Raw genomic sequence first — 13210 nt, 5'->3', positions numbered from 1 at the left:
TATTTAAGCTGGAAAACCCATCAGGACCAACACTTAACGGAACTCTTGAAATCTAACAAAAAACTAACAATGATGAGGGGAGTGTTTAAAGAAGCAGGATCTGCTAGATGTCAGTAAGTCTGTGATCTGCCTTTTGATCTGACCTTCCCAACACCCCCAGCTCCCAGCTCAGGGGCAGTGGTGGGGGCGGCATTAGTGGTGTGGCTTGCTGGTGCCAGCGAGGCAACACAAACTTTGTTCTTGAAGAACGGTGGTTGTGTGTTTTGACCTGTTTTGCAGCTCCCCAAAGAATCAACCCAGGGTCCTGCTTTTGTTGCACACCCACTCCCCCACTGGAACTGTCTTAGGGCTGGAGTGTCCTGGGTGGCATCTGTTGAAGCCATGTAAAGATAAATCTACCAGTCTCAGCCATCGGGGCAGGGAACCGACAGGCGGCACAAGCAGCCAGAGAGACTGAGCAGCCGGAAAATGAAGGGCTGGGTAGGAGATGACGAAGAGAGAAAGAAGTTTTAAAAGCTCCCATGGGACTTCCTGGGTGGTCCAGTGGTTAAGATGCCTCACTTCCAACGCAGGGGGCATGGGTTCGATCTCCAGTGTTGGAACTAACATCCCACATGCCAGTGTCACATGGCCAAAAAAAAAAAAAAAGGATTAACAACTAAAATATAAGTTAACAAAAAAAAAAAAAAAAAGAGAGAGCAAGAGAGAGAAAATGAGAAAATTCCAAACAGAAAAATATTCCAAATTTCCAAAATAAATAAAATAGTCCCCATGTAAAGCAGAGTGTCTAGAAAGCCACATGCACACCCAGGACTAAGACATGCCAATGAAAGACTTGAGAAACCCATAAGCTTTCATCTCTGTTCATTGTTGTTATTGTTGTTTGGTCAACAACAACAAAAGAATTGTGTCCAACTCTTTTGCAGCCCCATGGACTATAGCCCACTAGGCTCCTCTAACCGTGGGATTTTCCTGGCAAGAATACTGGAGTGGGTTGCCATTCCCTTCAGGAGATCTTCCCGACCCAGGGAAGACCACTGAGACTGCTCATTAGGTTCCACATAATCAGGGAGTGAAGGGTGAGGCAGAGTTACTAAAGGCCTGGCTAAGTGTTGAAGGGAGATTCCAACTCAGAACCAATCTGCAGAGCAGAGTTTCATCATTGTTTGGGCTCTAGGCATTTCAGGAAATCTATAAAATCGCCAGCTGGCCATAAAGCTAAAGGAACAGTGACTTTGGTGACCACATACAACAAAATAATTGTCTTTTGGGCTTCACTGGTGGCTCAGATGGTAAAGAATCTGCCTACAGTGCAGGAGACCTGGGTTCAGTTCCTGGATTGGGAAAATCCCCTAGAGAAGGGAAAGGTTACCACTCCAGTATTCTTGCCTGGAGAATTCCATGGACTGTATAGTCCACAGGGTCGCAAAGAATCGGACGTGACTGCGCAACTTTCACTTACAAAAATAGTTTTGAAAAGTCATTACATGAACACTACCACTCACAGCCAATGGCAACAGCCGACTCTTATTTCCAGAGTTACTGCATTATAATATCTAACGACAAGAAAACTGCCCCAAACCAAGCAAATGCTTTGGTGCTCAGAAGTCCATGGAGATGATAAGATAAAATATAAAAAGAATCAGAAACTGCTGATACAAGGAGACCAATTCCACTTAAAAAGCTGTGTGCAATGAGGGGCTGGGAGGGGGAGGCTATGTTCTCCCTTCCAAATCGGTTTCTTTTCTGAGCACAAGTGCTGTCTGTGTCTTCCTAACAATGCAGAGCTCACTAAGTTTAGGCGACACAGCACAGCCTTTGTTCCAGTCCAGAGTCACTGGCTTCTGCCATTCCACTTTCAAGATCATGACAAGCAGCTCACTCTGGTCCCTGACAGCTCAGCAGTTCAGGGCTCTGGATGGGAAGATGATGCGGATGCCAAGGGGTGCGCCATCCTGATGAGTGAGGAAACGGCACTTTCATCCCCACACTGAGGTGGGGTGGGGTGGGGGGTCCTTGCTCTTCCTGCATCACCTGAGTGCACAGAGGAAATCTTATCTCCATACTCCAGGGCCAAGCCCAGAAGGAAGCTCAGAAAACTAGGTGGACTTCCCTGGTGGTCCTGTGGTTGAGAATCTCCTTTCCAATGCACGGGACGTGGGTTCGATCCCTGTTCAGGGAGCTAAGATTCCCACATGCCTCAGGGCAACTAAGCCCACAGGTTGCAATGAGAGAGTCCACACATCACAACTGGAGAATGAGTGCCACAGTCGCTGAGCCCGCGTGCACCAAGAGAAGCCACACACCACAACAAAGACGCAGTGCAGCCAAAAGAAAAAAACAACCTAGGTGGTCGATGCTATTGTACATTTATGTGTCAGCTTGGGCGGCCTTAACAAAATACCATAGGCTGGGGGGTTGCTTAAACCACAGATTTATTTCTCATGGCTCTGGAGGCTGGAAGTGGCAGATTCAGGTGCTGGCAAGGCAGGTTGCATTCCGAGGGCTTTTCTTGAGCTTTGTGGCGGGACTGCCATCTCTCTTGACCTCTCTTTTATGGACTCATGGGACAGGGAGTGGGAGAGAAAGTGAACCTAAGTGTGGGCTCTGGTCTCTTCCTTTGCTAAGGTCACTAATTGCAGCATGGGGTCCTACCCTCATGACCTAATCTAACCTTAGTTTCCTCCCAAAGGCCCCATTTCCAAATAACACCACATTGGGGGTGAAGGCTTCAATGCAAGCTTTTGGGGGGGAGACGGGCACAGTTCAGTCCTTTGTGATATGCAATATATCAAACACTGCATATCATACTGTGTACACACTAGGCACAAATCAAATGAATCAACTTGAACGGACAATATACATGCAGACAAGGGAACCACAGTGGGAATACAGCTTGATGGACTTTCACCAAGTAAACACATCCAGGTAACCATGTGGTCGCTGTTGTTTAGTTGCTTAAGTCATGTCCGACTCTTTCAAGACCCTATGGCCTACAGCCCACCAGGCTCCTGTGTCCATGGGATTTCCCAGGCGAGAATACCAGGGAATTCTTTCTCCAGGGGATCTTGCCGACCCAGGGATCAAACCTATGTCTCCTGCATTGGCAGGCGGATTCTTTACCAGTGAGCCACCAGGCACGCCAGGGTAACCACGACGCAAGTACAAAAAATAGCATATGCCAGCACCCCAGAGTCCTCCTCACACTCCCTCCCAGTCAGGACGCCATCCTCTGCTCAACACCACAGATCTGTCTGCCCGTTTTTTGAATAATGTGCAAATGGATCACACAGTGTGGATTCTTTTGTGTCAGGCTTGTTTTGTTCAGTGCCATGTTTTCATTGCTCTGCGGTGTTTCATTGTGTGAATACAGGCTCATCTCTTCTACTCCAGATGGACATATTCATTGTTTTCGGGTTGTGACCACTATGAATAATGCTTCCATGAACATTGTTACACTTGCATTTTGTATACACCCAGCCACACGCATTTCTGTTGAGAATGCACCTAGGTGTCAAATTGATGGGTCACAGGAATAGTTATGTCCATTTGTGTTAGAAAAGGTCAAACGATTACCAAGAGGTAGAATGGGTGGGACCTCCCTAATGGGCCAGTGGTTGAGAATCCACCTGCCAATGTGGGGGACACATGTTTGATCCCTAGTCTGGGAAGATTCCACACGCCTCAGGGCAACTATGCCTGTGCACCGCAACCACTGAAGCCCACGTGCCTGAAGCCCTTGCTCTGCAACAGGAGCCGCCGTAAGGAGACGCCTGGGGACCGCAACTGGAGAGTAGCCCCTGCTCATCGCAACTGAAGAAAGCCCGAGTACAGCAGTGAAGACCCAGCGCAGCCAAAATTAAATGAATGAGACGAAGAATTCCACATGACCTGCATCCAAATCCCTTCAACGTTAATATTGCATTATGTTTGCTTTATCACTACCTCTAACATGTGTGTGTGCATGTGTGTGTGTACTTGTATGATCTTGACACCGTTGAAGAGTACTGACTACTTTGTAGATTCTATACATTTGGGTTTATGTGACACTTTCTCATGACTGGATTCAGATTATATGTCTGGGGCAGGAACATACAGATGCAGTGGTATGTCCTTTTCAGAGTCTCATATCAGAACGCACAGATGTCAATTTGTTCCATTACTGATGTTGCTATTGATAACTTTCATCTCCTGGCGAAGCTGATATCTGTCAGGTATCTCCACCACCATATCACCATTTTCTTTTTGCTGTAATTAATCAACATCTTATGAGAAGATTCTTTGAGACTATGTAAACACCCTCTTTCTCATCATACTTTCACTTCCTAGTTTCAGCATCAATTGATGATTCTCATCTCAATTTTTACGGGGACGGTTGAAAACTAGTGCTTGTTTTTAACGACTTCACATGTTGCAAAGACCTTACAGTAACAACCACTGTGTGTGCAGTGTGCTCAATCCCTTCAGTCTTGTCTGACTCTTTCTGACCCCATGGACTATAGCCTACCAGGCTCCTCTGTCCATGGGATTCTCCAGGCAAAAATACTGGAGTGGATGCACGGGCTCTCCCTGACCCAGGGATCAAACCCAAGTCTCCTGTGTCTCCTGCATTGCAGGCAGATTCTTTTACCATTGAATTACCAGGCAAGCCCACAGTAATAACCAGTACTTCTCACAAATCAAATGGAAACTGGAAGATCATCAGACAGTTCAGTCATTCAGTCATGTCCAACTCTTTGTGACCCCATGGACTGCAGCACACCAGGCTTTCCTGTCCATCACCAACTCCGGGAGGTTACTCAAACCCATGTCCATAAGGTCGGTGATGCCATTCAACCATCTCATCCTCTGTCGTCCCCTTCTCCTCCTGCCATCAATCTTTCCCAGCATCAGGGTCTTTTCCAATGAGTCAGTTCTTCCATCATCAGACACTCACCACTAAAATATCCTCAGAGTCCCCTTCAAAGATTAAAAAACAAAACAGACAAAACACCCGGCAAACTGGTGGTGGCACCGGAGGTGGCTGCATTCTCAGGCAAAGTGTAAGCCTCCCCTGAAGGCCCGAAAGGCAGCCAAAGAAGACAGAGATCACCTCTCCTCAAAGTCTCCACTTCTGTACAAGCCACCTGTAGACAATCCTGGTGCAAGCTGAGAAAAGACGGTTGGCATGCTCAAAGCATCTCATTCTAGAAGATGCACACAAGGTCACCCAGGACATGGGGTGGGGGCAGGATCAAGGTGGGCAGATCTGGAGGGCCCTGGGGTCAGCTCATGTCTTCTCTGAAGACAAAGAAGAAGATGAACTTTGGCCCATGTTTCCAGGACAGTCTCACTCCTGTCTGTAGCTCTCCCCAGGCTGGGACCTGCTCATCTGCTCAAACACCAAACCCAGCACAGACAACCTGCTACACCAGCTGGAATCCTGCTCTTCTGCGGTTTAACTAGTTAGGCTCTCTGGCGACAAAGTCACCAAACAAGCTGACACAGAAGCAGGTTCTAAAATGTATAAGTGGACTTTCGTTATGTTTTTTAGTCGCTAAGTCATGTCTGACTCTTTCTGCAACCCCACGGACTGTAGCCCACCAGGCTCCTCTGTCTATGCGGTTCTCCAGGCAAGAATACAGGAGTGGGTTGCCATTTCCTTCTCCAGGGGATCTTGCTGACCCAGGGATCCAACCCAATTCTTCTGCATTGGCAGGCGGGTTTTTTTTTTCTCCTTTTACTGCTGCATCACCAGGGAAGCCCGTAAGTGGACTAAGAAGTTCCAAAAGCTTATTCTGAAAGCTGAGGGTTAGAAATAAGAAAGATGAGGGCTGGAGAGGAAGACAGCCTCCAGGTTAGCTCACAAACTCAGCAACCCACAAAGTAGCTGCACGGAGGACTGAGGACTGTGAACGGAGTCTTGGCCCAGAAAATGATTCCTACATGAAGGCTGACCTGGGCGCTGGAAGACAACCTGCCCCAACGTGTCCAGTACAGTTTCACTCAGCAAACCCAATTTAGCATGTCTGATGCATCAGGCCTTGTGTTGAGCCCTCAGACATCAAAGAAGGGGAAGAGAAGGTCTCTGCCCTTGAACTTGCAGCAGTGGGAGGTGACTGCCAAGAGACAAACCCAGGGTCACCAAGACTCCAGCAGATGATGAAGCCTGGGCCCCACTGCCCCAACAGGTGTATTCAGATTGGCTGGCTGTGAGCAGGCTCGTGGGCTAGGGCCACCTGCCCAATGGGCAGCTAAGCCTGGTTGCCGCAGAACACCTGTCACTCAAAGCTAATGCACTGCCAGTGGTTGCACGGCAGTCCAATTTCCCCTATAAAGGAGACACAGCCACCAGCTGTTTCTTCCCTCTCCAACCAACAAAGGAATACATTTTTACGCTTGTACCTGTTGCTCCTGGCTTCTAGCAACCCCCTCCCTCCAGTTCCTTAAAAATACCAGCATCTTCAATGAAGAAGTGAGCCATGGTACAGTCTAACAAGGGGTCATTCGGCCTGAATCTCCAACTCTGAAAACTGCAACTCATCGGAGCCAAGATAATTCTGATTTTAAAAGCCCTGTGGGGACCTCCCTGGTGGTCTGGTGGTTGAGACAAACCAGGGGGCACTGGTTTGATCCCTGGTCTCCCTGGTCAGAGAACTAAGATCTCACGTGTTGCTCGGTGTGCCTAAAAAACAGAAAAGCACCATGACTTTCTGTTAACAAAGAAACATAAAAAGCTGCCAAGTGAATGACGGCACAAAGGAAGTCACCATCCACCATGGGACCCAGCTCAACATCGAGCTGTGAAAATGTGAACAAAGATGCATTCTGGAATCAATTAAAAGGATAATTATGGTTAGTCAACAGGCTCCAAGCACTGCATACTAGGTGTCGAGACAGGAACGCACAGGGGAACAAAAGCGATGATGTCAGGGCCCTGCGCCAGTCAAACAGGGAGACATACTGCCTAAACTTTACTTCTGTTGTCTCCCTCCCAAGCCCCAACCACCCAGCATCCAGGGCCTGCTCCTCCTCGTTCTCACACATATTCTTTCCAGGTTAAGAAAACCATCTTAGGGAATTCCCTGGTAGTCCAGTGGCTAAGACTCCAGGTTCCCAAGGCAGGGGCCTTGGGTTCAATCCCTGGTAAGGTAACAAGCTCCCACGTGCGGCAGCTAAGGACACTGCATACTACAACGAATACCAAAGATCCTGCATGCCACAACTAAGACCTGACGTGGCCAAATACTTAAATGTTTTTAAAAGGAAATCATCTTAGAGCATGGGTCCCTGGTCCAGCCATGCTCCCTCCTCCCCAGTCCAGCCCAGGAACTGGGGTTCCATCTTCCAAACACACCCCACTGCAGGGTTAGCGCCTCCCCAAGTCCTTCAAACCCAAGCCCAAAGCTTTTAATGTTCAGCCTCTGTTCCCAGCCTCTCCCACTCTTCAGCATGCTCTCATGTGTGATTTCAGCACATCACCTCACTCTTTTTGTTTTTACTTTCCAGGCTACAAGAAAAATAAAACAATCTGTCTTAAAACGTGACTGCCAGGCCAAATAATTATAGGTACCAAAGTGTTTTGAGCCTTTGGTATATAAAGAGATCCAAGATTAACTCAGAATATAACTGTGCTTCTAATGAAGATCACTTCTTCAAGATGCCATATTCCTAACACTATGCTTTATATCTGTCTTTTTAAACAAATATTTAATAGCTCAGGAATGTTAAGTCAGGGCAGAGGCTGCCATCAGCAAGGACTCAGCTCAAAATGGGAAAGATGAAGCAAGATGAGTTTTATCCACAAAGAAAAGCCAAAGAGTCTCCAGCATCGTAAACCACACATCCATCAAACTGGGAACAGGCTGGGAAGAGAAAGCCTTTCTGGAAAGAAAAACAACAGTGACCCTTTGTGCCCTGGGAAACATGAAAAACAAGCAAACAACAACAAACCATCAAATCAAAACATAAACTAATTCCAAATCAGTCTGAAGAAATTTCCACCCCTAACAGAGCAAACCATGGCTTGGCGACTGCGCCACCCGGGGAGAGGAGGGCCTGGCCCGTCTTGGTCGAGGCAATCCCTGTAAACAGATCAGAGTCAAACGCAAACACACCCGTAAAACAAAGGAATCCATGAAAATACAAGACAGGAGGAGAGCTGACCAACACTGGGCTTGGGAACTACCGTGGTTTCGCGGGGGTTGGGGGTGGGTACTGTGGCTGCCATGCCGCTTGAGGATCCTTAGCCTCAGTTTCCTCACCTGTTAAATGGAGCTGACCAGCCTACCCATGAGTTACAGGGCCGAAGGCCACACAGGGAGCCCACACCATGGAGGCCTGGCAGGGCGGGACTCAGGAGGGCCCGGTTGGTGGCAGGGGACCCGGCCAGCTGTTGGGGAAAGGGAGTGGGTAGAGGCCTCTAGGGTGGTGGGGGTGGAGGACGGGGGACCGGCGGGCCGGGTGGGGCCAGGCGCGGGTCTCCAGGGCCTCCCCACGCCCAACGCTGACCTGGACACAGCAACAGCCCCTCGCTTCAGGCTCCGCGATGGCTGCTCTCGGCGCCCCCTCACCCCGCCACTTGCAACACACATGCGCAGTCCCGCCACGTGCACGTCACGTGGGCGCCCTCTAGGGTGCGCGCCTGCCCCGGTGGCTCAGCGCTACAGCCTGCTTCGCTCCCGCTGCTCCTACTCAGACCCCGCCCCCTCAGGCAAATCCCGGAGTAAGTCGCTGAATCCGGGCACGACGGCTTCCATTTTACGATTGAGGACACCGAGGCCCAGGGGGAGAGGGCCACTTGCCAAAGGCGCACGGACAGAAGGAGGCGGCTTCAAGAGTTCATTCCAGAACGGACCTACCCTTCCCACCTCTTTGGTCCTTTTTAAACTGTGAGACCCCACAGGCCTGGTGTGTTGAGAACACTCGGCTCATAACCACCAACCATGTTATGATTCCTCACATGTATCTGAGTGTGTATGAGTATCCGTGTGCACTTTGGAGGATGTCGGCCCTCAGATTCACACTCAAGGATGGATTGAGCCCCAGCCCAGTGCCCTGCACTGAGCTGAGCCATTTACACATTATTCCTCTTTATCCCCTGCCAGTTCTGTCATCAGTTAAAACCCACAGCCTAAAAAAAAAAAAAAAAAAAAAAAAAACCCACAGCCTGTTCTTCCAGGGGACTGATTTTTAGTTAGGCATCACAGATAACTTATTAAAATGATCCCCTGGCATGGTTTTTAAGACAGGATGGTGGTAGAGCTGCTGCTGGAACTCTGGGGAAGCCCATACTCTGCGGGAGCCCCTATTCTGGGGCCAGGGTGTGATGGGTGGGGAGGCAGCAGCCCTCCTGTGCTGAGAGGCCCTCGCAGCAACATTGCTTCTTGATTTTCTTTGATCAACACCTCTAGGAGTTTGGGCCCTTTAATTCACCTTACTTCCAGTTGTCAAAAGGGATAATGGGGAGATTCAAAGGATCCTATCTGAACTCCTTACTGTTCTTTTGAGAATTCCTGCTATTTTAAATGTTTTAAACATATATAGGTTAGATCCATTTTAATGAACATCATTTCTAAGTTTAAGATAGGCAAAATTGAAGATAACTTACACAAGAATAATGCTTTTCAGTATATAAATGCTTCCTCCAATTTTACCTCTTCGCAGCAGGTTGGAGGGCATTATTACTACTTTCATTATTCAGATGGAGAAACTGAGGCTTGGAGGTCACCAACTTGGCTCAGGGCCATAAGTGGAGTTATAAGAGGGAGCATTGAAGCCCAGGATTCTCCGTACTCCTGGTCTATCTTCCTCCACATCTCCTAGGGTTTTGCCTTCACTTTAGGGACCTTTTGTCCTACTTCTTTGTTTGCATTCAGGCTCTGGGTCCTTGAGGCCATCAGCAATCTTTCCAGAGGACCCTGAGAGAGAAAAGGAGGTTTGACCAACAAGGATGCTTCAATGACTCAGGGACTACAGGAGAGGACCTCTGCAGAACCTGGCCATGTGCCAGCTGAGGACCTGCCCATTTCCCCCTCCCAGTCTACCTTCTGCTCTTCTTGCATCTCCTCTCCCTGAAATCTCTGTTCCCTTAGGCCCTACCCGTGGGACCACCTGCTGTGCTTGCCTCCTTCTAGTGGTTTGATCTCTTAACCCAGGTAAAAAACCATGTTCCTAAGAGTCCTTTGAATAGTGACCCTAGTAATGGGACTGACTCAAGGAAGCTGGCCTTGCTTCTTTCCAAGTTATGCCATGTGAGTAGCTGCTTAGTCTTTCAAAGGCCATCCTGGAGGGACACTTTCCATTATTTTATTCATCCAAGGCTTCTACTTCATGTAATTATCATGTATTGATCCTCTAGTAGTTGCTGCGTACATGATATGGGTTGTAATTTAATCCTTTTTAAGGATCCTGCAAAAGGGGATTTGGAAGTTCCAAGAGGTTAAGTGAGTGGCCCAAGTTTTATACAGCTGCTAGTTACTGTGTGCTCAGTCGTGTCCAACTCTTTGTGACCCCATGGACTGCAGCCCGCCAGGCTCCTCTGTCCATGGGATTCTCCAGGCAAGAGTACTGGAGTGGGTTGCCATTTCCTTCTACAGGGGATCTTCCAGACCTAGTGATCAAACCTGTCTCCTGAATTGCAGGTGGATGCTTTACTGTCTGACCCACTAGGGAAGCCTTAGTAGATCAGACTCCATAGCCTATACCTCTTCCTCCACACTACACTGATTTCAAAAGTTATTAGAGAAAAGATTAAAAATCAAAACCACAAAGAGGAGGAAGACCCAAATGTGGCCAAGGGGACTAATGTGATTATGTGAATGACAATTAAATCTGTCTTTGAGCTTCTTGGAAGCAAGAACAAAAGTGTGGGGAGATGAAGGGCTACATGCTTCTCTATATACTACACAGTCTCTGTGGTCAAAGGAAATAAGTTTTTCTCTTATTTTCCATTCCAGGAGTAATTTCTCATGTGGGGTTTTATACAAGGACATTGCATAACAAAATGAATAAATGAATTAAGTTTTCAAAAACTAGGTGCAGCACAAGACAGATAAATAATTGTCCTGTGTAATGTGTTCGTCCATTCAGCAATCATTCACTAAACACTGAGCACCTACCGTGCCTTGGCTGCCGAGATGCAAAACACATGCAAAAAGATAATTATCCTGTAGTGTAATCAACTGTAATGGAGATATCCTTGATGCTTCGGGGGTACACCTGAGTGGGATGATACTCCTGGGCACATATCAGGAAAAAATCACACTAATTCAAAAATATACACCCCAACATTCCTAACAACATAATTATTTACAATTGCCAAAATATGGAAGCAGCCTAAGTGTCCGCCAACAAATGAATGTGAAGTTGGAGGCAGATACCCACTCCTCCCAGGGTGAGCAGTGGAGTTCATTCCCTGTGGACAGCAACTCCAAAGTATCAACAGGCCAATCCAGAGAGGAGGCTGAGCCCCGCCTAGAACACAGAGAAGAGATCACGTGTTTCTCTAAGTCAAGGAGAACTGCCTGACTAGGAAGCTTCTTGGAGGTCAAAGGGAAGTGATGCCAAACACCCGCAGGCCGCTTCGCTGGGCGCTGTCCCGGCTGAGAGTCGCATGCGCACACGTGGACGGACCCCATGCTGTGCTTAGTCGCTCAGTCGTGTCCGACTCTTTGTGACCCCATGGGCTGCTGCCGGCTCCTAGAGGATCCTGAGCTGTACCAAATACAGACTCAGAACCAGGCAAATCAAAATGGTTGGCCCACGGAAACCTGGAGGAATGCCCCATAAATCTATTTAAACTGCTGCAAGAGAGCGACTCTCTCTGAGGCTGGCCCTGTGTCCATTTACACGTACTGTATTCTTTTTCCTCCTAAAAAACGCGTTGCTTATTTCACTACTTTCCATCTTTGTGGGAATTCTTTTCTGCAAAGCTGAAGGGCCAGGGCCTTGTCACTGACTACTGGTCTAGTGGCTAGTGGTTAGAATCAGACCCCAAATCTAGTGGCTAGGATTTGGTGCTCTCACTGTCATGGCCCCCCCTCAATCTCTGGCCAGGAGCTGAAGCCCCACTTCAAGCCCCTGCAGGCTGAGGCCACCCGAGATCATACTGATTAAGAAAATGAGGTCCTCACTTCATTTTTCCACTGACTTTAGTATACATACGTAAGATTTAAACAAAAGAAAATAGCTATAACATAGCTAAAGATCCAGGAAGAACTAAAAATCTTAAATCTCCCTTTGAAAAAAAATGAGTCTGACATTATTTTAATTTCAGGAGAAGTTCATATGAAGTATTCATAAAACAGTGATCACTATAAATAAAATAATAGATTACTATTCAAGATTACTGTGTAGTCCAGGTACTGGGGAGAATTCAAAGGTGAATAAAACAGAGTCCTGCCCTCAAAGAACCTATGATTAGAAAATATTTTGTATATATTCATAAGTAATTACAGCATAATAATGGTTCAGGTACGAAAATGTATTTTAAAAAGAGAATCAGAAAAGTAAAGGAGAGAGCATTTTCAAAATAGAAAATAACTTTTATTTCTATATAACAACTAAAAATTCAGAAAAATGTCTTAAAAATTTATAATTTGTAGTAGGATGCACAGTGGTCTCATATCTAGAAATCATCTAATTAAATATGGCTACTTTGCTTTTCTCTGGAGAAGGAAATGGCAACCCACTCCAGTATTCTTGCCTGAGAAATCTCATGGGGAGAGGCAACTGGCGGGCAACAGTCCATGGGTTGCAAAAAAGCTGGACATGACTTTACAACTAAACAACAAAACTCTGCTTTTGAACTGTGGTGTTGGAGAGGACTCTTGGGGGTCCCTTGGGCTGCAGGGAGATCCAGCCGGTCTGTCCTGGAGGGGATGGGTCCTGGGTGTTCATTGGAGGGGCTGGTGCTGAGGCTGAGGCTCCGGTGCTTTGACCGCCTCATGCGAGGAGTTGACTCGTTGCGGGGGACCCTGATGCTGGGGAGGATTGGGGGCAGGGGGAGGGGGGAATGGCAGGGGGTGGGATGGCTGGATGGCATCGCTGGCTCAGTGGACATGGGTTTGGGTGGACTCCGGGAGTTGGTGATGGAAAAAAAAAAGAGAAACAGGAAAAAAAAAAAAAAAAGAAAATGAGGTCCATTGTAATAGATACAAATATCCACAATGGAATAGGACTCAGCCATAAAAAAGAACAAAACTTTGCCATTTAAAGCAACAAGGATGGG

At 47.5% G+C, this 13210-nt stretch overlaps 1 protein-coding gene across 3 annotated transcripts in view; it reads right to left on the bottom strand.

Moving 5' to 3' along the window:
* The window catches only part of FAM178B (family with sequence similarity 178 member B), a 104938-nt gene extending 96373 nt beyond the window's left edge, over positions 1-8565 (bottom strand). For all 3 annotated transcript variants that reach the window (XM_043918682.1, XM_043918680.1, XM_043918681.1), the window contains exon 1: positions 8491-8565. The gene's annotated coding sequence lies outside the window, so the exon portion shown is untranslated. The remainder of the gene's footprint in view (positions 1-8490) is intronic.
* Between the last annotated feature and the right edge of the window lie 4645 nt (positions 8566-13210).

This window comes from Cervus elaphus, chromosome 11 (assembly GCF_910594005.1).
Source record: "Cervus elaphus chromosome 11, mCerEla1.1, whole genome shotgun sequence".
Lineage (NCBI taxonomy): Eukaryota > Metazoa > Chordata > Mammalia > Artiodactyla > Cervidae > Cervus > Cervus elaphus.
Note: the sequence above shows the minus strand (reverse complement) of the source record. Positions and strands in the feature narration are given on the sequence as shown.